General features: G+C 49.9%; 1 pseudogene; it reads right to left on the bottom strand.

The window, feature by feature from the left end:
• Positions 1-365: 365 nt before the first annotated feature.
• Positions 366-4,257, bottom strand: LOC109783183 (protein DETOXIFICATION 16-like; annotated as a pseudogene).
• Positions 4,258-20,796: the final 16,539 nt, after the last annotated feature.

Genomic DNA, 20,796 nt, shown 5'->3' on the forward strand with positions numbered 1-20,796 from the left:
TCAAAGTACTTGTTACTAACGCCAAAGAGACGATTCAAGAATAGGTACCCAAAGTAAAATATTAATTGCATCTAGGACTATATCGCTGGTGGCAAGTCATGGTTGCACTAATGATATGACCAGACGAAGGGACATGCTTTACAAATTTGTGCAAGATATCTCTACTACCTCAAATGTTGTATTTTTTGAGAATAATATGGGAAAGGTAATTGATTGGGCAAAGTGACAATCACTAACAATCTATCCATAGAAACCGTGGTACTTGTCCTCTCATTATAACTTGCTTTTCGTTCAATGATTAGCATTCTTGGCTATCTATCCTTTAAGTGTGCGAAAGCTTTTAGGAGAGATACAGTCTCAAATAGGTCTTTGTGGGGCCTGTCGAAGGCAATATTTATGTGGTCGGTTTTTCGAAAGAAAGCACTTGGCATGCGAGATGCCTAATGACCATAGCCGACTTGGGGTGGTTGTGGCACCACAAGCTAGTCTACGTTGGTGTGAGAAATCTACAAATACGAACACATTCTTGGACTAATTGTGGATCCTTTGAGAAATTTAGAGTTTGTAGTGATTTTATTGCTGGAAAGAAGTATTCTGTTAAGAGCATGATCACGACAACTAGACCTTTGGACCTCCTTCATATGGATCTCTTTGGGCCTCCAAAATACGATAGCCTTGGCAGAAAAAAAATTATAGTCTTGACATTGTGGACGACTTCTCAAAGTACACTTTGGTGTTCTTTCTTCGAACCATGGATGATACTCAAGATACATTCAAGACTTTTTCCAAGCAAGCTCAACACAAATTTCATGGGATGATCTTGGCAATAAGAATTGATAATGGCACAGAGTTGAAGAATGAATACATCATCATAAATTTTACACCACAAATTGTGTACAAAGTATCAATCGGTACCAAAGTAATATTGTAATACTTTGGTACATGTCATAAAGCCTCTATTTTCTATAAGTGAAAATTTTGAGACATCGTTTAAGTAGCATATTGGCATGGTGCACGGGAAGTCTCACCAATGTTATGCGGTGTCATTGATCATGGCTCTACAGGCGGCGACGTGGAAATTCTATCATTTGCATTCATTGCCTACGCAAGCAAAATTTTAATTAAAAAACATAAACATTGTCAGGCGCCCAAAACAAATCTGAAGGAAGAAGAAGAAACTAATAACAAAGTGTGTAACTAAGAGTAAACCATATATAAGCTTACTTGTTTATCCCAATCAGTGGTGCCAAAGGAAATGAAAAGAAGCAACAACGTCTGTGTCACCAATCCGCTCAATATTCCCAATCAAAGCCCCTGCATGCACACAAGCTTGTTTATACCGACAGTGATCATCCAAATATGACACCAGCACCACCACCACCAATTATTATTATTATTATTATTATTATTATTATTATTATTATTATTATTATTATTATTATTATTATATACTACTACTACTACTGCCTCCATTCCGGTTTATTAGGTTTGCATGTATCCCTAGATTGAAAACTAGACTGACGTAATACAAGTTAAATATCACAAAAAAGTATCATTAGAAACTTTAAATTGTATATTTTCTAATGATATAATTTTTGGCCTATACAAGTCATGTTGTATCTGTCAAATTACTGATTTAGGAATATGTGCAGGACTAATAAACCGTTAAGGAAGTAATATGTTGGTACTACACTATTAATGTTCATGCTGCTACTAGTTTCCCTGTAAAGGAGACTAGGAATATATATACATACCTTTCCACCAAGATGGCACTTGAAGGTGAAAACTACTGCTGCAGGGATACCTACTAGATAATACGCAATGAAATTAACAAAAGCACCAATCTTCTGTTGTCCACAGCCCCTAACGATACCTGTAAAATTAACATAACCCTTTACTCAGTGTGCCAATTTGTGCCACACTTATAGACAGTTTTCCGGTAAAAAAGTACAACTACACGAACTAAAAAACTCACCAAACTTTAGTCCCCATTTGGAACACATGAACTTGAAACGTGTGAATAAGAAAAACATTGAAATTGAGATGGCATGTATCAGAAATTCCAAGAGAAACTAAAACCACGGAAAACCCTAAAACTCTCTTTTTGATGCCATGCGGGCAAAATCTAGAAATTGCAGTCACAAAGAGAAGAAAACATGAGGCAAAACATCATGTTTGGTCCCCTCTAAAATTCCTATGTAATAACTAACTACAAGGAATTTCAAAAGAAAGCGGGAAACAATTCTTTCGTTCCAAATGGCGCGAAAGAAATATTTCTTGCAGGAATTATATTTCTAAAATTTCTTTGTATATATGTTTTGTCTATGCTCTAAACGGGGCCACACAAAAATCAAAGGCTCTTGATTAGCTCCACGTGACGTCTCACTTTGAGTGAGTCCAACCTATGCACGTATGCACCCATAATTACTCAGCCCCCCTGCCCGTGGAGGATACGATGGAGTGCAGGCCGAGAAGGTGGCATGCCGGCGAACCATGCAGCGCTCTGACTGCGTCGTTCCGATTATCACAACGCAGTTTCTATCCCTATCTTGTCCCCATGTCCGAAGACTGTGTCTTGTCGAGAGCTCTGGCGATGTGCTGACGGTGACGAAAGGAGCGACGTCTTTTGGCAGGGTTCGCCGGCGCGGCGGAAGGCCTGGGAGACCAGCTTGGACGTCTGAACTTGTAAACTAAGATAGCGAAAAGGAATCAACATAGAATGAATATAGTCCCATAGATTACAGCTAATGGAACCCATCCTAACTAAGCCAGCCACGAACTCCATAGATGTGTTTGCAACGTGTGAATGTGGTAAATAAAGTCTTGTTTACAAGTCAAAACTGTGCATGCAGTAAGTTACCCACGAATTCCATAGAATTTTTGTTTACAAGTCAAACTGTGCATGCAGTAAATAAAGTCTTGTTCGACAACATGCATGACATGCAATATGCAGGCACGTACGTACCTGAGAGGACGTACTGGAGGCCGTCGAAGAGGACGGAGACGGCCAGGATGAGCATCATGGTGGCGACATAGGAGACCACCTCCTGGTCCTTGCTGTAGGCATGCATAGCCCCACACTTTGTGCACAAGAACCAGGAGGAGCCCCTCCGACGTACCCACCAGAAACGCCAGCACTATTACCACGCGGGCCGCCAGAAGCGCCGCCCGTGGCCGCCCCGCCCCGAGCTCGTTGGACACACGCGTGCTTATAGCCGAAGAGAGCCCATTCGGGACCGTGCACACCAAGGAGTTGGTGTTCAAGCTGCACCGGCCGGAGAGAGATACATCAAGCAGCGATCGTCCATGGAGATGGAGTGGAGATCAATCTATCCATCACAAAGAAAAGAAAGATCAACTTATAGTATACCAGATGGAGAGGACGGCAGTCTCGAGCTTGGGGTTGGGGAGAAGGCCCGAGAGTATCACCATCACCTCGAACGACCACCACTCCATGCTGCAAATTTTGCACATGCATCAAGGATTTGTCGTCGTTGATGAGTTGAGTGGCACTAGTACTACTCACCAGACCATGAGCGCGGATGGCACGGCGAGCTTCAAGAAGGGGATGAGGCCGTGGAACGCCTCAAAAGAGAACCCCATCCAGCTCTTCTTGCACGACGGCGAGACCCTGACGTAGACGGCCAGTATGGAGACGTTGGTGAGGTAGGACACGGCGTTGGCCAGCGCGGCGCCTCTGATCCCCAGCCGCAGCCTGTACACCAGCGCCCAGCAGACCAGCACGTGGCTCACCGCGGTGGCGCCGGAGCTCAGCATCACCGGCACCACCAGCTTCTGCGCCTGCAGAAACCGGACGTGGCACTGCAGCCACCCGTAGAAGAAAAGCGCCGGGATCATCCACCGGATGTACGTCCCGGCGCCCGCCGCGATCTCCGGGTCCTGCCCCAGGTGCAGCAGGATCGCGCCGGTGTTGGCCCACACCGCCGCAATCGGCAGGCTCGCCAGGACCAGCACCAGCATCGCCCTCTGCTTGTACACTCCCAGCATGTGGTCCTCGCTCGCCCCGAAGGCCTGCCCGCACAGGGTGTCCAGGGCGAACGACATGCCCGTCTGCCATGGTTCGATCGACAAGATAAGTGCAGAGTGGAAGAAGAACATGCATGTGAGCGGTACCGTACGTACCAGGAAGCTGAAGCCGGTGACGATGGCGAATGAGCTGGCCATGGAGGCGCTGGCCAGCGCGAGCTCACCCAGGTGCCCCACGAACATGACGGAGATCATCTGGATGACGCTCTGCAGCAGGCATCCCACGATGAGCGGCCCGGCGAGGCGGAGCTGTCTCTTGGCCTCGCTCGTCGCCAGCACTAGGTTCACGGCCCAGGCCGCCTTTGGCACTGGGGAGCCGCGGCTCCATGCTTAACTCCATGGATCCGCTCTTGGTGCTTCCGCTGGGGAGCTACCTCGGCTCACTCGGTCAGCGTCTCTGTCTCTGCTTTTTTTTTTAAGGTAAAAGAATGCTGATGCCACACACTATTTTTTCGAAAAGGGATGCCACACACTATGTAACGGAAGAAAAATTGATCTATTAGAAAAAGGACGGCTGAGATTCACCAACAGAGTGTGAAGATGTATATGGCTGAATCAGCACAGGAGCTCTGGGGTAAGGAAGAACAGTTCATTTACATGGAGGCTTTTCGGAAATGTTATCTCTCAAACTTTTGCCCGGAGGCCAACCATGGCGAACGTCATCCCTGCCGTCGCACAGATCTTAGCGGAAGGCCAATGCCACGTCAATTCCCTGGAGGCGTTCACTCTGAACAGCGAACGGGCGGACGTTCCTTCTTTTTTTCAAAAAAAGAAAAACACAAGCGATGCGCACTTGGAGGGAGTCGAACTAGCCATCTATGCGCACTCACCATTCAGCTGAAGCTAGGGTTTGTGAACACTTTCGTTCAAACTTTTTTCTGTATTTGAGTAAACTGCGCCCGAGATGAGCGAACACATTTTTTCGTACATTCGTTTCTTGCAAATGAGAAGATTGACAGGTCCCCTCTGGCTGATCTGATGGATGAGGCTCCGAGTATATCTAGGATGATCCATAATTTTCATATTGCAAAGATAAGTCGGACTGCCTGTCGGATGTGGGGTTCCGGCAAACCCTTAAGATTCGAACACTGGGGTGCGCGCGAAGTCTTTCCCTCCTACCGATCTACGCCCTAGCTCGCTAAGATCTCGCGGACGAACTCGACGAACTCGCAACACAGAAAGACACGAGATTTATACTGGTTCGGGCCACCGCTGTGGTGTAATACTCTACTCCAGTGTGGTGGTGGTGGATTGCCTCTTGGGCTGATGATGAACAGTACAGAGGGAAGAACAACCTCCTGAGGTTGAGGTGTTCTTGTGTGGGTGTGGGTTGGCTCTGGATCAGCCCTCTTTCCGATCTCTCTTCCTACTGTGGTGGCTGGTTCTACTTATATAGGCCCTGGTCCTCTTCCCAAATATCGAGCGGGAAGGGAGCCAACAACGGCGGGCAAATTTGAAGGGGGACAGCTAGTACAAGCTATCCTGACAAAAGCGGTCTTCGCCTGCCAAAGGCTCTGTTGATGACGCCGTCTTGGGCTCCACGTTGACCTCCGTCTTGCCGTCCTTATGGTCTTGGTCTCGTTGCACCGATATGGCAACCTTTGTCTGATGCCTCGGTACTCCTCGCCTGCGCTTACCTCCTTAGCACCAAAGAGGAAACAAGGACGCTGCGCGCACTGGTGCCCGCCTGGCGCCCGCCTTGCGTTGATCGTCATGGCTCACGTCACGAGAGCCTCATGAGGTTTTCCCCGCCTTGATATCTCCGCTCCTCGTGAGCCTGCCTGACTAGGCCACTCCTGAGGAGGTCTTGTGTCGTCTGCCTCGCGATGCTTGGCCCCTCGCGAGGGTCTTGGAAGCCTTGTTGATAAGACGGGCCGTACGGCCTGCTGACTTAGCCACGCCGTGGGCCGCAGGCCGGCAAGTCTGGGGACCCCCGTCCCTAGAACGCCGACAGTAGCCCCCGGGCCCAAGGTGCGCTCGGGCTTGGCTTCACGGCGAAGCCAAGGGTCAAGTACGGAGCACCGCGGGCCCCAAAAGCCCGCGGCCTTGGTTGACGCGTGGCGGTTGATTGGGCGTGGGCGCCTCCCTTCCCCACGCTGCCTCAGCTACTGCACGACTTTGACAAGCCCCTGGTATATTCAGGACGCCCTCTTCCTCACGAGGCGCTTATTTCCTCGTGTCCATCTTGCCTTGGTGGCCTGCCCTGGCGCTTTGTAGAAACTTGTTAGGAAGTGCGTCAAAAGATTTGCCGTTCACCCTGGCCCTGCCCTGGCGCTTTGTATCGCGGTACCCGTGGGGCACGGACTAGGAGAGGTGCGCCATCTTTTGGGCTCGAACGAATTTGAACTGCAGCTGCCTCGTAGTTTGCTCTTTATTTTTTTTCAAAAATTATTTCTAGGTATATAAGTATCTATTTAATCAGAGAAACATCAAAAGTTTTCCAAGATTCAACCACTAGCTAGGAACGGTCAAGCCCGCCGTTTTGACCGCATTTTGAAACGGGCATAAAAAATTCAAAAAAATTCAAAAAATTAGAAAACCTCCGCATTGTGTCATCATATTTGACCAAGTTTCCAGAAAAAATAATAAACTTGTAATATGGTAGTTATTTTAAAAAAGTGTTCTCAGAAATCAGCTATCATGCATGAAGATTCATGGCTTTCAAGCCAAATGATCAATCTTATGGCCACATTCATGGCATAGTTTGTTCAAATGATCTCATATTGTGCACAAGGGTGCATCTTGGAATTCCAAACAATGTTGCCTAAGGGAGTTTTCATTTTCTTTGGACGAAAAATTCATTTTCCATTTTTCGAGTGCCCGAAATGAGGTTTTTTTGTGAAGGACCTACCATATATTTGTTGCAAAATTGGACCAAATCAATTTTCTAAAATACTAGGACATATTTAATGCAAAATTGACCAAATGGTTGGGTGTAAAAAGTTTTGATCCACCTCTCGTGAAAAAGACAAATTCCCACCGATTCAGTTGGAAGCGGGTCAAATTTGAACTGCAGCTGCCTCGTAGTTTGCTCTTTATTTTTTTCAAAAATCATTTCTAGGTACATAAGTATCTATTTAATCAGAGAAACATCAAAAGTTTTCCAAGATTCAACCACTAGCTAGGAACGGTCAAGCCCGCCGTTTTGACCGCATTTTGAAACGGGCATAAAAAATTCAAAAAAAAAATCAAAAAATTGGAAAACATCCGCATAGTGTCATCATATGTGACCAAGTTTCTAGAAAAAAATAATAAACTTGTAATATGGTAGTTATTTTAAAAAGTGTTCTCAGAAATGAGCTATCATCGTGAAGATTCATGGCTTCAAGCCAAATGATCAATCTTATGGCCACATTCATGGCATAGTTTGTTCAAATGATCTCATATTGTGCACAAGGGTGCATCTTGGAATTCCAAACAATGTTGCCTAAGGAAGTTTTCATTTTCTTTGCGTGGAAAATTCATTTTCTATTTTCCGAGTGCTTGAAATGAGTTTTTTTTGTGAAGGACCTACCATATATTTGTTGCAAAATTGGACCAAATCAATTTTCTAAAATACTAGGCCATATTCAATGCACAATTGACAAAATGGTTGGGTGTCAAATGGTTGGGTGACAAAATGGTTGCGCTACTCCACCGGCTACTGTTCAACCACCCCGCCACGGGCACCCCTCCACCGTCTACTGTTCATCCAGCCCTCCACACCACGGGGTCCTGTTCAACCACCCCTCCACGGGCACCCCTCCACCGTCTACTGTTCATCCAGCCCTCCACACCACGGGGTCCTGTTCATCCAGAGGCAACGCCACCGCTCACTGTTCATCCAACCACCCCCCCCCCCCCCCCGCAACGCTCACTGTTCATCCCAGAGGCAGCATCGATCGGCTTCAGTTAGCAGCAGTATTGAAGGAATCGCTCGATCGGGTTCAGTTAACAGTCATCGATCGATCGGTCGGGTACAGTAACGCGTAGCCTGCGGTGCAATCGCTCGGGTTCAGTTAGAGCCAACGCCTCGCACACACGCGCGTACGTGTACGAGAGAAACGCGCATCGCTCGGCCCCCGACCTCCCACCGTAACCGGGAACTCGCCGAAATTTTCCTCGCCCTCGCTTCTACCACGGTTTTTTCCGTCATGGACGGCCCAAAGAATGTCATGCAGCTGCATCTCCGGCCCGCCCAGGACGAAAAGCCCATTTTCTGTCATGATTTTTTGTCATAGAAGTAGGAGCCCACCACATCTATGATGATACCGGGTTTTGTCACAATTATCGTCATAGAAGTGTCATATGTATGACAGAAAAAAAATTCGTTCGGCCCAAAATGTCACGGATGTGTCTTTTTTTGTAGTGAATGGGTAGGCTGAGACGACCTTGATGGGGTGGCCCTGGAAGTAGTGTCGCAGCTTGCGTGAGGCCACCAGGAGTGCGAGCAGGAGCTTCTGGGGCATGGGGTAGCGTGCCCTCGCGTCCCGTAGTACGGTGCTGACGAAGTACACCGGGTGTTCGACGAGGGTTGGTACACTGTCGAGGCTCGGGTCCTGCAGAGATCGGGGCATATCCTGAGGTGGAGGGGTTCCTGAGACCTGACTATCCTCAGAAGCTTCTGCGATGTTGCCCTGCTGAGCTTGGTCTTCCACCGCTGACGGCTCTGCTGCGCCTTCCTGACCCTACGCCTCTTCAGCTCCGGCTCGGCGCAGCGTGCCCTTGGCTTGGCGCTCCTCCCGAACCGCCACCAGCGCCGCGCTGGCGGAGTACGGGGTGGCGGCAAGTAGAGTACCAGGGGTTCGAGAGGCCGTGGTGCCACCATCCCCGCGGGGCTGGTAAGGTATTTCTTGAGGTCTTGGAAGGCCTGGTCGGCCTCCGGAGTCCACTCGAACGGGCCCTTCTTCTTCATGAGCTTGAAGAAGGGTAAGGCGCGCTCTCCTAGTTTGGAGATGAAACGCCCTAACGCAGTCACCCGCCCTGCTAGCTTCTGCATCTCCTTGAGGGTCTGTGGTGGGCTCATGTCTTCGATGGCCTTGATCTTCTCTGGGTTCGCCTCGATCCCTCTGTGGGATACGAGGAATCCCAGTAGCTTGCCGGAGGGGACGCCGAACACGCACTTCTCCGGGTTAAGCCTCAAGTTCACTTGGCGCAGGCTCTCGAAGGTCTCCTCCAAGTCTTGAATCAATGTCCTCGCCTCGCGAGACTTGACCACTATGTCATCGACGTAGGCCTCTGTGTTTCTCCCGAGCTGCCACCCCAGGGCGATGTGCATCAACCGCTGAAAGGTCGCGCCCGCGTTGCGCAGCCAGAACGGCATGCAAGTGTAGCAGTACACCCCACATGGTGTCAGGAAGGCTGTCTTCTCCACATCTTCCACCGCCATCTTGATCTGATGATACCCTGAGAACGCATCCAGGAAGCACAGCAGGTCACACTCGGCGGTGGAGTTGACAATCTGGTCGATGCGCGGGAGTGGGAACGGATCTTGGGGGCAGGCATTGTTAAGGTTGGTGAAGTCGACGCACATCCGTTCCTTCCCGCCTTTCTTTGGCACTACGACGGGGTTCGCCAACCATTCGGGATATCGAACTTCTCGGATGGCTCCTGCCGCCTCCAGCTTGCGTGTCTCTTGGACGATGAAGGCCTGCTTCTCAGTGGACTGCCGTCTTGCTCGCTGCTTCACGGGGCGTATGTTGGGGCATACCCTTAGATGATGCTGAATCACCTCCCTCGGGACCCCTACCAGCTGATTGGGCTCCCACGCGAATATCTCCTTGTTCGCGCGCAAGAACCTCACCAAGGCTTCTTCTTGTCCCGGGTCAAGGCCGGCTCCTATGGTAAAGGTGGCTCCTGAAGACCCGTCCTCGTTGACCAGCACCTGCTTGGTAGGCGCGGCCTCCTTGGCCTCGGGGGTACCGGCGCCGGCAGGCTGTGCTGCTGTCGCGGTCTTGAAGGCGAGCCTGAGCGCCGTCACGGCCTCCTTAGTGTCCCCCTTGATGGTGAGGGCGCCCTTGCTCCCTGGCATCTTCATGAGGTTGTAGGCCGGGTGAGTCGCCGCCATGAACTGAGCGAGAGCCGGGTACCCGGGGATGGCGTTGTACGGGAGACTGATGCGGGCAATGTCAAAGTCCACCAGCTCGGTGCGGTAGTTGTCGTGTGTGCCGAAGGTGACAGGGAGGCGGATCTGCCCCAGAGGTGGGCAGCTCCACCACCCACTCCCGAGAAGGGCTTGCTGAGGCCGAGCCGCTCGAGCGGCACGTGAAGAAGGCTGAAGGCTTCTACGGAGAGCAAGTTGAGGCCAGCACCGCCATCGATGAGGGTCTTGATAACGGCCACGTTGCAGATGGTGGGCGTGCAGAGCATTGGGAGCATTCCGGAGCCGGTGGTGGAGTCGGGGTGGTCTTCTGAGCCGAAGGTGAGGTCGGCCTCTGGCGCAGCCCAACCCGGCGGAGCCCCCGGGCGCTTGGAGGTGGCCCCGATCTGACGAAGGAACCTTGACGTGGCGGTCTGAAGGTGGTGCTTGAGAGCCGCCCAGCAAGGCCGCGACTGCGTGGTGCGCCGACACCGCGTAGCGAGCGGTGAAGAGGTCGTGGAGTTCCCCCCAGGAGGCCACCGTGGATCTCGGGAGGTTGAGCAGCCAGGCGCGCGGCTCGCCGGCGAGGGCCATGGGGAACCAGTTGGCCATGATCTCGTTGTTGCCTCCGGCTTCGAGGACAGCCTCCTCGTACGCCAGCAGAAACGGCGCCGGGTCTGCCGCGCCGTCGTAACGCGGCGGCATCTCTGGCTTGAACTTGGTCGGCCACCGCACTCGTCGTAGGGCGGGGGCCAGGGCTCGGTACCCAGACGCCCCGATGTTGATGTCGGCCGCAGAGGTGGATGGCGGGGCACCTGCCATGAGGGCGAAGTGCGGCGGCGCGGGGCACAGGTTGGTGGAGAGGAGCTCCGGCGCACCCCTACCTGGCGCGCCAAATGTCGGATGTGGGGTTCCGGCAAACCCTTAAGGTTCGAACACTGGGGTGCGCGCGAAGTCTTTCCCTCCTACCGATCTACGCCCTAGCTCGCTAAGATCTCGCGGACGAACTCAACGAACTCGCAACATAGAAAGACACGAGATTTATACTGGTTCGGGCCACCGTTATGGTGTAATACCCTACTCCAGTGTGGTGGTGGTGGATTGCCTCTTGGGCTGATGATGAACAGTACAGAGGGAAGAACAACCTCCTGAGGTTGAGGTGTTCTTGTGCGGGTGTGGGTTGGCTCTGGATCAGCCCTCTTTCCGATCTCTCTTCCTACTGTGGTGGCTGGTTCTACTTATATAGGCCCTGGTCCTCTTCCCAAATATCGAGCGGGAAGGGAGCCAACAACGGCGGGCAAATTTGAAAGGGGACAGCTAGTACAAGCTATCCTGACAAAAGCGGTCTTCGCTTGCCAAAGGCTCTGGTGGTGACGCCATCTTGGGCTTTACGATGACCTCCGTCTTGCCGTCCTTCTGGTCTTGGTGTCGTTGCACCGATATGGCAACCTTTGCCTGATGCCTCGGTACTCCTCGCCTGCGCTTGCCTCCTTAGCACCAAAGAGGAAACAAGGACGTTGCGCGCACTGGTGCCCACCTGGCGTTGATCGTCATGGCTCACGTCACGAGAGCCTCGTGAGGTTTTCCCCGCCTTGGTATCTCCGCTCCTCGTGAGCCTGCCTGACTAGGCCACTCCTGAGGAGGTCTTGCGTCATCTGCCTCGCGATGCTTGGCCCCTAGCGAGGGTCTTGGATGCCTTGTTGATGAAGACGGGCCGTATGGCCTGCTGACTTAGCCACGCCGTGGGCCGCAGGCAGGCAAGTCTGGGGACCCCCGTTCCCAGAACGCCGACACTGCCAATGGGGTGGCACATGAGATTGCTAAGTTTAGCTTTAGTTCTATGTCCGATGGGATTCTTTTTAATTCTGTTCCGCCCTGCGTGGTGTATGCTGTAACGAATGATTGTAAGAACCTTTCGTTGGCTTAATTAATATATGGGGTGTTTTTTTCAAAAAAAAAAGATGAGCGAACACATAGAAAAGAAAAGATTGCTGGATAGTGGGCTTCGGCCCACTGTCGGATGCATGAAGGCGAGTGCGAGTTCAGACTCACCCTAGGCGGCATATAGCCTGCGTGGTTTTCCTTAGCATATGAACACAAATATGCCCCCGAAAATTAAAGATGCAAGTTTCATGGAAAATCCATAGCATTGTCCACAGAACAATCAAGATGAGTACTCATAGTCAATCAAACAAAAAGAGACGAGTTCTGGTCATCAATCAAAAGAAAAAGAATGTGAGTACTAATTGTAAAGTTTCCATCTGAAAGACACAATATTACAGGTTCAGATAAAGAAACAAAATTAACCAGAACTAAAATCATTTGAGAGGCACAAGGGTATCCACCATGGAATAGGATTCAATGGCATAGGCAGCACCGGCCGACCACAAACGCGAAGGCGCGTTGCTGGTGCCGATGCCTGGAGCCCATTTTGACGGCTATCGAGGAACACACAAAGAGCAAACTTTAAGAGGGGTTTATAACCGGCGGCGAACTTGGAACCTGCACGAGTTGTTTCTTTTCTTCAGTTTTCCACTAGTTCTCGTCTTTCTTCTTCCAGTTTTTCTGCTGGTTTTCTTCTTTCATTTCTCCTTGTTTTTTTATATTTTATTCCGTTTCCTTTGCTTTGTTCATCTTTTTTCCTTCCTATAGTTTTCAATACATTAACATTTTTGCAAACATGTGATGAACATTTTAACAAATGCGTAATGATTTTTTATGTAAATATGTGAGTATTTTTTTACAAATACTCGATAATCTTTTTTATAAATATGCGACAAATTTTTTTAATATGTGTCGCAACATTTTGCAGATATGTGAAGATTCTGTTCTAACTACATGATAAACATATTATATATGTAGTGAATAGTTTTTAGTACATAACATATTTTAAAAATTATTAATAATTTCTTTTAGAATCTACATGATAAAATTTTCCCAGTATTTGAATACGGTTACCAGAGATGGATTTGGCCTAGATCAAACATGTGTGGGCGAATTCGTCCAGCAGGTGGGTTCTTATAAGCACCCCTACATTAGTGACGGTTTCAATTCAATTACAATCACGCCACCACTCAAAATTCGTGTCAATCCTAGACTCGCCTTAAACATTAGGTCCAGACATGCCTAAAAGATGAGGCGGCGCTTTTCCGCCTTTCCGCCTTTGGGTTTTTGGGTGTCTCATTTCCTCACATTAGGTCCAGACATGCCTAAAAGATGAATTCTTGTCTATTTTGAAATTATGCGCAATGTCCTACCAAGGCCGTTGAAGTGCCCGCACTCTCGTTAGGACAATTGGAAAGTTACTTTTAGGGAATAATATGGTGGGACGATACTTTCTAGACGTGTATCCTTAGAAGCATCAATGATCGTAGCCTCATTTCACATGCTAGGTAGGACTTGTCTCTAAGTAAAGATGCCGACAGTCGGAGGAGAGGGACTTGTCGGTGAGTAAGGGTGCCTGGTTGGAGGAGAGTGTCTTGCGGGCGTATTTTAACCAAGTCAAACCAAAAATAGTGTCTAGAGGCGATGACCGACATGTCCATTGTGCCCAAGTAGACACCCCGAACGGATTCAGTGTGCTAGCTTTTCGTAGATTAGATCTATGTCATTGTAATCGATCTTGTTTACCATCAAAGATACATAGGCAGAAGATACGACCACCGTGTCACCCAAATTCTTTTGGACACCACTCATCTATCTACTTTTTCGATGATTGCCGTGCATTAATAAGTCGTCAACACATTGACTAAAAAAACACTCACAACCTTCAACACAGACATGAAAGTAAGAACATTATAATTAATCTCGATCAGGCACGACATAAGGATTGTTGATCACCAGTTCCACCCAAAATGCAACTCAAAAGACATGCATCTAGTACCTAGCAGTTCGTAACCTGGCATGAGATCGATCATGTAGTAGGATCATCTTTTCTTGACGTGGCCAGTGGATTGCTGCCGGCCGGAGGCGAGGAAGACGGCAATCATGCTGATGGTTCCTTGGATCGTTTTTTGACGGCCGGGCCGGCAGCCGCTCGTAGGCCTCACCAAGGTCTGTCCACGGCAGCCGCTGGTAGACGATGGTGTTGGGTTTAACCCTAGTCTCCCCCTCTCTCTCTCTCACCGGACTGGAGGTAGAAGAAAGAGGAGCACAGAAGAAGGAGCAGGGCACACTAGAGTTTAACTCCCGGCCCAACACACAGGCTTTTTTCTTTTACAAGCTCGAACTCCACACCGGATACATGACCAGCTAGCCCACACAACACACTTAACGAAGTACGCATTTCCCTCTAGTTAGGGTTTCTGTTTCTCCCGGAGGCGACCGAGCCGCCGTCGAGATCTATCCTCCCCTACCACGTTCCTCTATCTCCGGCGATCGCCTGACGACGCTGGGAGCGGTCGTGTGCCGCTGCCTTGCTTCCGCTTGGCTAGGGGGCGGTGGAGTTAGGGTTCCCCGAAAAAAACAACCCGATCTGTTCTCCATCGGGTTAGGGTTTTGATGGCTTCGAACGCGGCGTCGGTTGCGGCGGAAGTAGATGATGTTGAGGCAATGATGAGAGAGTTGGGATTGACGGAGGAAGACCTAGATGATGTGATCTTTGATGAGAAGGACGCACCCGCAGAGGAGCCTAGGTGGATCATGCTTGCGAAGGTCAACACCACCAAGACGTATAGCCAGACCTGGTTTTACAGGAACATGCGAGCGGCGTGGGATGCGACGCAGGAAGTGAAGTTCAAACCTCTTGAAGAGAATCTGTACACCGTCCAATTCTCATGCTTGGGAGACTGGGAGAGGGTGATCAATGATGGGCCGTGGAATTTCAGAGGAGATGCGGTTGTAATGGCTCGCTATGACGGGATCTCAAAGCCGTTGACGGTCAAGCTGGAAACGGTCGACATATAAATTCAAATCCACGATGTGCCTGATCTGTATGCCCATCTGATTACTCCTCTGGCAGCAAAAGTGGGGGAAGTTCTGTTTAAGGAGCCCTCATCTCACGACTTCATTGGCAATTTCTATTGGGTGTGGGTTCGGATCAATGTCTCTAAACCTTTGAAGAATGTTGTATTCATGGTCAGAGACGGGAAGAGGCAGATCTATAGGATCAAATACGAGAAGCTACCTGACTGGTGTGCCGTGTGTGGTATGCTCGGGCATCTGTACAAGGAACATGGGAACGGGATCCACCCCCCGTCTGCCTTGTGTTTTTAAGGATCTGCGCGCGAGCTAGGCCATGCGTACTGGAAGAGGCCCTGGGGAGGCCGAGGCAATCGTGGAGGACGAAGGGGAGGTCGCTCTGGTGGTAGAAACGGTAACAGACATGAGGAGGGCAATACTAGCTACTCCGGGGCCAAGACTATGGGAAGAACAGGGATGGCCACAGCGCCGGCTACAGAAGATGTTGACATGGAAGAATTGACCAGGAAAAGGCTTGCGGCTGGACTGCTAGAAGGTACCCAGAACAACACCGCAGACCAAGGAACGGCTATAAATGAGAATAGCCTAGCTATGGTGCCTCTGGGAAGCTCTGTTGTCAGTCCACCACCGAGGAGAGAGCTTAAAAGATCGAAGACCTTTGAAGAGGGGAAGGAGGAATCAACATCAGCAGTTAAAAATTTGGCGGGCTCCTTCGAGGAGCGCCGTCGTGCCCAATGAGTGCGATGTGCTGGAACTGCCGTGGAGCGGGCAAACCTGCGGCAGTCCGAGAGCTTCGCGAGTTCGTGATGAAGTTTGCCCCTACCCTGTTTTGTATTGTTGAAACACAGATAGAAGGATCTAGGGTAGAGTCTTTAGCAAGTTCGATTGGTTATGATAACTCTTATGCCATCGATAGTCAAGGTAGGAGTGGTGGAATTGGCCTTTTTTAGAATAATGAAATAAAGATCGAAATTCTCGGCTACTCTGGGTACCACCTCGATGTGTCAGTGGAAGAGCAAGGGGAGGAAAAGTGGAGGCTAACTTGTGTGTACGGTGAAGCTCAAACCCATTTTTGCCACCAAACTTGGACGACATTGAAAAACATTAGCACTTTGAGCAACTTGCCATGGCTGCGCATGGGAGATTTCAACGAAGTTTTACGTCCAGATGAACACGAAGGGGTTGGACAACGCAGCAACGCACAGATCCAAGCTTTTAGAGACACAGTTGATGTTTGCATGCTGCTAGACTTGGGCTATCGAGGCCGGTTCTAGACCTTTGAGAAGAAGGTCACGGGTGGCTCCTTCACTCGATGTAGACTTGATCGTGCCTTGGTCAACACAGATTGGATGGCAAGGTTCCCTATGGCAGTGGTAACGCACGAAGAAGTGGCGACATCTGATCACGCAGCGATTATGGTTGATTGGGGCGGTAAAAAGGAACGACCGAAGGCACAAGACTTCAAGTACGAGGTGATGTGGGAGTCACATGAAGGCCTTCATACCGTGGTGATGGACGAATGGGACGCTGGACCGCCTTGTACCACGGTTGAGGAGTTGCGCCAAAAGCTTGCTAATCTTGCGGGCGGACTGTCGCGATGGAGCAATGACACTTTTGGTAGCATTCGGAAAGAGATTAAAATGCTCAAGAAAAAACTGGAGGAACTACGGACTGACCCTTTGCCGCTGGGACCTTCCCATATGGAGTTAAAGATCAATAACGACTGATAGAGATGTATCACTGAGAGGAAATAATGTGGCGCCAGAGGGCAAGGATTGAGTGGTTAGCAGTCGGAGACAAAAATACGAAGTTTTTTCATCTAAGAGCAAGCCTGCGGCCCAAAAGGAACATGATAAAAGCATTGCAAAACTCTTTGGGGGCAATTGTGGTTGATCCTGAGGAACTTAAAGACATGGCCAATAGTTTCTATCAGAAATTATATACCTCAGAGGGAGTACGTGATATGGAGGCCGTGTTGAATCATGTCCCAAGGAGGGTGACAGATGAAATGAACGCAAGTCTGAATGCTGAATACACTTCCGAGGAGGTCAAAACAACGTTGATATGGGGCCTGATGGCTTTCCTGCTCATTTTTATCAACGCAACTGGGATATCTGTGGCGAGGATGTCACGAGGATTGTACTTCGCATAGTACGGGGGGAGGAAAGCCCGGAGGGAATAAATGATACAATCCTGGTTCTAATACCAAAGGTAATCAGCCCCTCTTTGTTATCACAGTTTCGTCCTATAAGCCTTTGCAATGTGCTATATAAAATTGCTTCAAAGGTTGTGGCCAACAGACTGAAGTTAGTGCTGCCTCACATAATATCTGACGAGCAATCAGCCTTTGTGCCTGGTAGACTTATCACAGACAACATCATATGTGCTTATGAATGCTTGCATTATATGAAAAAGTCAAAATCAAAGTCAAACAACTTATGTGCGTTGAAATTAGATATGATGAAAGCATATGATAGACTGGAATGGCCATATCTGAAGGGTATCATGGCTAAACTGGGATTCTCATAGCAATGGATCAATACAGTTATGAGCCTTGTTTCTTCAGTATCCTTCTCTGTTCTTTTCAATGGAGAGAAACTAGAATCTTTTAAGCCAACGAGAGGCATTCGGCAGGGAGACCCAATATCCCCTTACTTATTCTTGATTGTAGCAGAGGGCCTTTCGTGCCTCCTGAAATCCAGTTCTGAGTCATCAATTGCAGGTATTAAGGTGGCCCCCACGGCACCCACCATAAACCACCTTTTATTTGCAGATGACGGCCTGCTGCTATTCAAGGCTACAGTGGAGGGATCAGTTGCAGTGTCAAACCTGCTAGATACATATTGTAATGCCTCAGGACAGAGAATAAATCATGAAAAATCTTCAATCTTCTTTAGCAAGTGCTGCCCCACAAATCTGAAGGAAGAGATCAAAAACTCATTGCACGTGCACAATGAATCATTGAGTGAACGTTACTTGGGAATGCCTACTGATGTAGGACACTCAAAAAATGGCACCTTCAAATATCTGAGAGATCGGGTCTGGGAAAAAAATCAAAGGGTGGATGGAGAAGTTGTTGTCAGCTGCTGGTAAAGAAGTGTTGATCAAATCTATTGCGCAAGCTATTCCGGTGTTCTCCATGTCATGTTTCCGCTTGCCAAGGGGTTTGTGTGAGAATATTACATCTATCATACGGCAGTTTTGGTGGGGAAGCAAGAATGGAAAGAGGAAACCTAGCTGGGTTGCATGGGATACGATGACGAGGCCAAAACACTTGGGTGGACTGGGTTTTCGTGACCTGGAGATCTTCAACTTAGCACTCTTGGCAAGACAATCTTGGCGGCTAATGATAGATGAGACATCCTTGAGTGCTAGAGTGTTGAAAGCTATTTATTATCCACAATGTACCCTCCTGGAAGCCGAATTGGGAGCACGACCTTCTCAGATTTGGCGTGCAGTGTTAGATGGAAGGGACATCTTGGCCCAAGGGATTATAAGGAGGATTGGCAGTGGAGAGGAGACTACGTGTGGGTGCAAAACTGGATCCCTAGAGACAATTTCAAACGTCCGGTTACATCACTAGTTCCTAACCCACCAACAAAAGTCTCGGACTTCATCGATTCATCTACTGCTGAATGGAAGGAAGGGCTAGTGCGGACAATGTTTACTCCCTTTGATGCCGAAGAAATCTTGAAAATACCTCTGTGCACAAGGAACGTGACGGATTTCTGGGCATGGCATGAGGAAAGCCGAGGTGTTTTCACCGTACGGTCGGCATATCACATGATTATGAGAACAAAACTGAGCAGGGAACGATGGCTATATGAAGAAGAAGGTACATCAACAAGGGAAAGCGAGAAGTGGAGTGCTATCTGGCACATACAGGTCCCATCTAAGCTTCGCATGTTCGTATGGCGACTGGCTAGGCAGTTGATGCCGACTGGCGAGGTTCTTAATCATAGGAACATGGCCGATCATGATACATGCAGACTCTGTGGGGCTAAAGACATATGGAGACATGCGCTGCTGACATGCTCTATGTCGAGAAGCATATGGGCTCTTGCACCGGAGGATTTTGTGGAGAAGTTCATTCATATCCAGGAGGAGGATCCGAAGGCGTGGCTCTTTGCTTTACATGAAATATTGGACACGGAGGAGTTCACTCGTTTGGTGGTTACGGCTTGGGCAATATGGGGAGCGCGGAGGAAAGCGGTGTATGAGGAAATCTTTCAATCTCCCTTCTCCACCAACAGCTTCGTAACAAACTACTTGACAGAAATAAAGCAAGCGAGCTACCGAATTCAACGGCCAACGACGGTTTCTGTCTCAAGACCGTCAACCTGGCTGCCTCCAACTCAGGGTTGTGCAAAGCTAAATGCAGATGCAACTATCCCCGTACGCAGCAGGTATGGCGCAGTTGGTTCAGTATGTAGGGATCAGCAGGGGGGTTTTGTCGGTGCATCGGCCATTGTTGTCAAGCACATCACCGATCCAGCAACACTTGAGGCAATGGCAGTAAGGGAAGCTTTATCCCTCGCGGCAGATCTCTATGTCCAGAATATCCATGTTGCATCGGATTGCAAGACGGTGGTAGAGGACGTGAGGAAGGGCACGTCCGTGGCTTATGGGTCTGTCATCAAAGAAATTATAGGCAGGTCTTCAGAGTTTCATTTTTATAACATAGTTCATGAATTTAGGAGCTCAAATTTTGAAGCTCACAAGCTTGCAAAGCACGCACTTACTCTCGAGGTTGGCCGCCATGTTTGCTTAGGTCATTCTAGAAATCTTTCTTTCTCCCTGTAAACATTATGACGGGATAATAAAAGCTTTGCGAGTTTGTCTAAAAAAAACTTAACGAAGTACGCGCGCGCACACGCGCTCACCCGGCGACCCAGCTGCTCTTGTGCATGGGGCCATGCAGCTCCTCCACGAGACCCGACCTCCACGGCTCGCTGTGCTGCATGCACGCGCTAAACCGCTCGGCCTCGCGCAGGACGCGCACAAATGCGCTGGACGCGGGCAGCCCAACAGATCGAGCACGCACACACGCTACTGCCTAACAGCCTAACTATGGGAAACTATTCTTTTCCACCGATTGATTTTGACGTGCGCGTAAACCGCCCTCACCGCTTGCCACGTGCCCCTGGCCCGAGCGTCCACCACCTATCCTTATCCACAAAGGAACGCCGCTCCACCACGCATTCTTTTTCCATCCTAACTCCTCTGCTACCTCGCTCCTCGCATCACGCATGGCGTGGCGACTCGCTGCGCTGCGTGCTGCTCCACCGTCACGTGCGTTGCAGCAAGACTTGCGTCCACCGGCGCGGCAAAGCTGGGGCCACCGCTGCTTCTCATCCCGCGCCCGCCGGCGCTGCTTTCTCATCTCGGCCACCGGGGCTGCATAGCCAGGGCCACCGCTGCTTCTCATCCTGCGCCACCGGCGCTGCAAAGCCTGGGGTTGCGTCCCATGGGTCTCGCCACGGCGGCCGAGCTGCAGTGTAGCACAAGCGACACTGCACACCGTAGATGTCACCGGCGGCAGATGCTGCAACGCAGAGTCGCCGTGGTGGTGACCACGGTGCTGCCGTCACCGGTGGCGGCAGATGCTGCAGCGCAGCGTCACCGTCGTGGTGACCACGCTGCTACACTCGCCGGTGGCAGCAGATGCTGCAACGCAGCGTCGCCGTGGTGGTGACCACGCTGCTGCGCTCGCCCTTGGCGTTACAATGCAGGGTCGCTCGTCGTGGTGACCACGGCGCTGCAACTCGTGG

This window comes from Aegilops tauschii, chromosome 7, assembly GCF_002575655.3.
Source record: "Aegilops tauschii subsp. strangulata cultivar AL8/78 chromosome 7, Aet v6.0, whole genome shotgun sequence".
NCBI lineage: Eukaryota > Viridiplantae > Streptophyta > Magnoliopsida > Poales > Poaceae > Aegilops > Aegilops tauschii.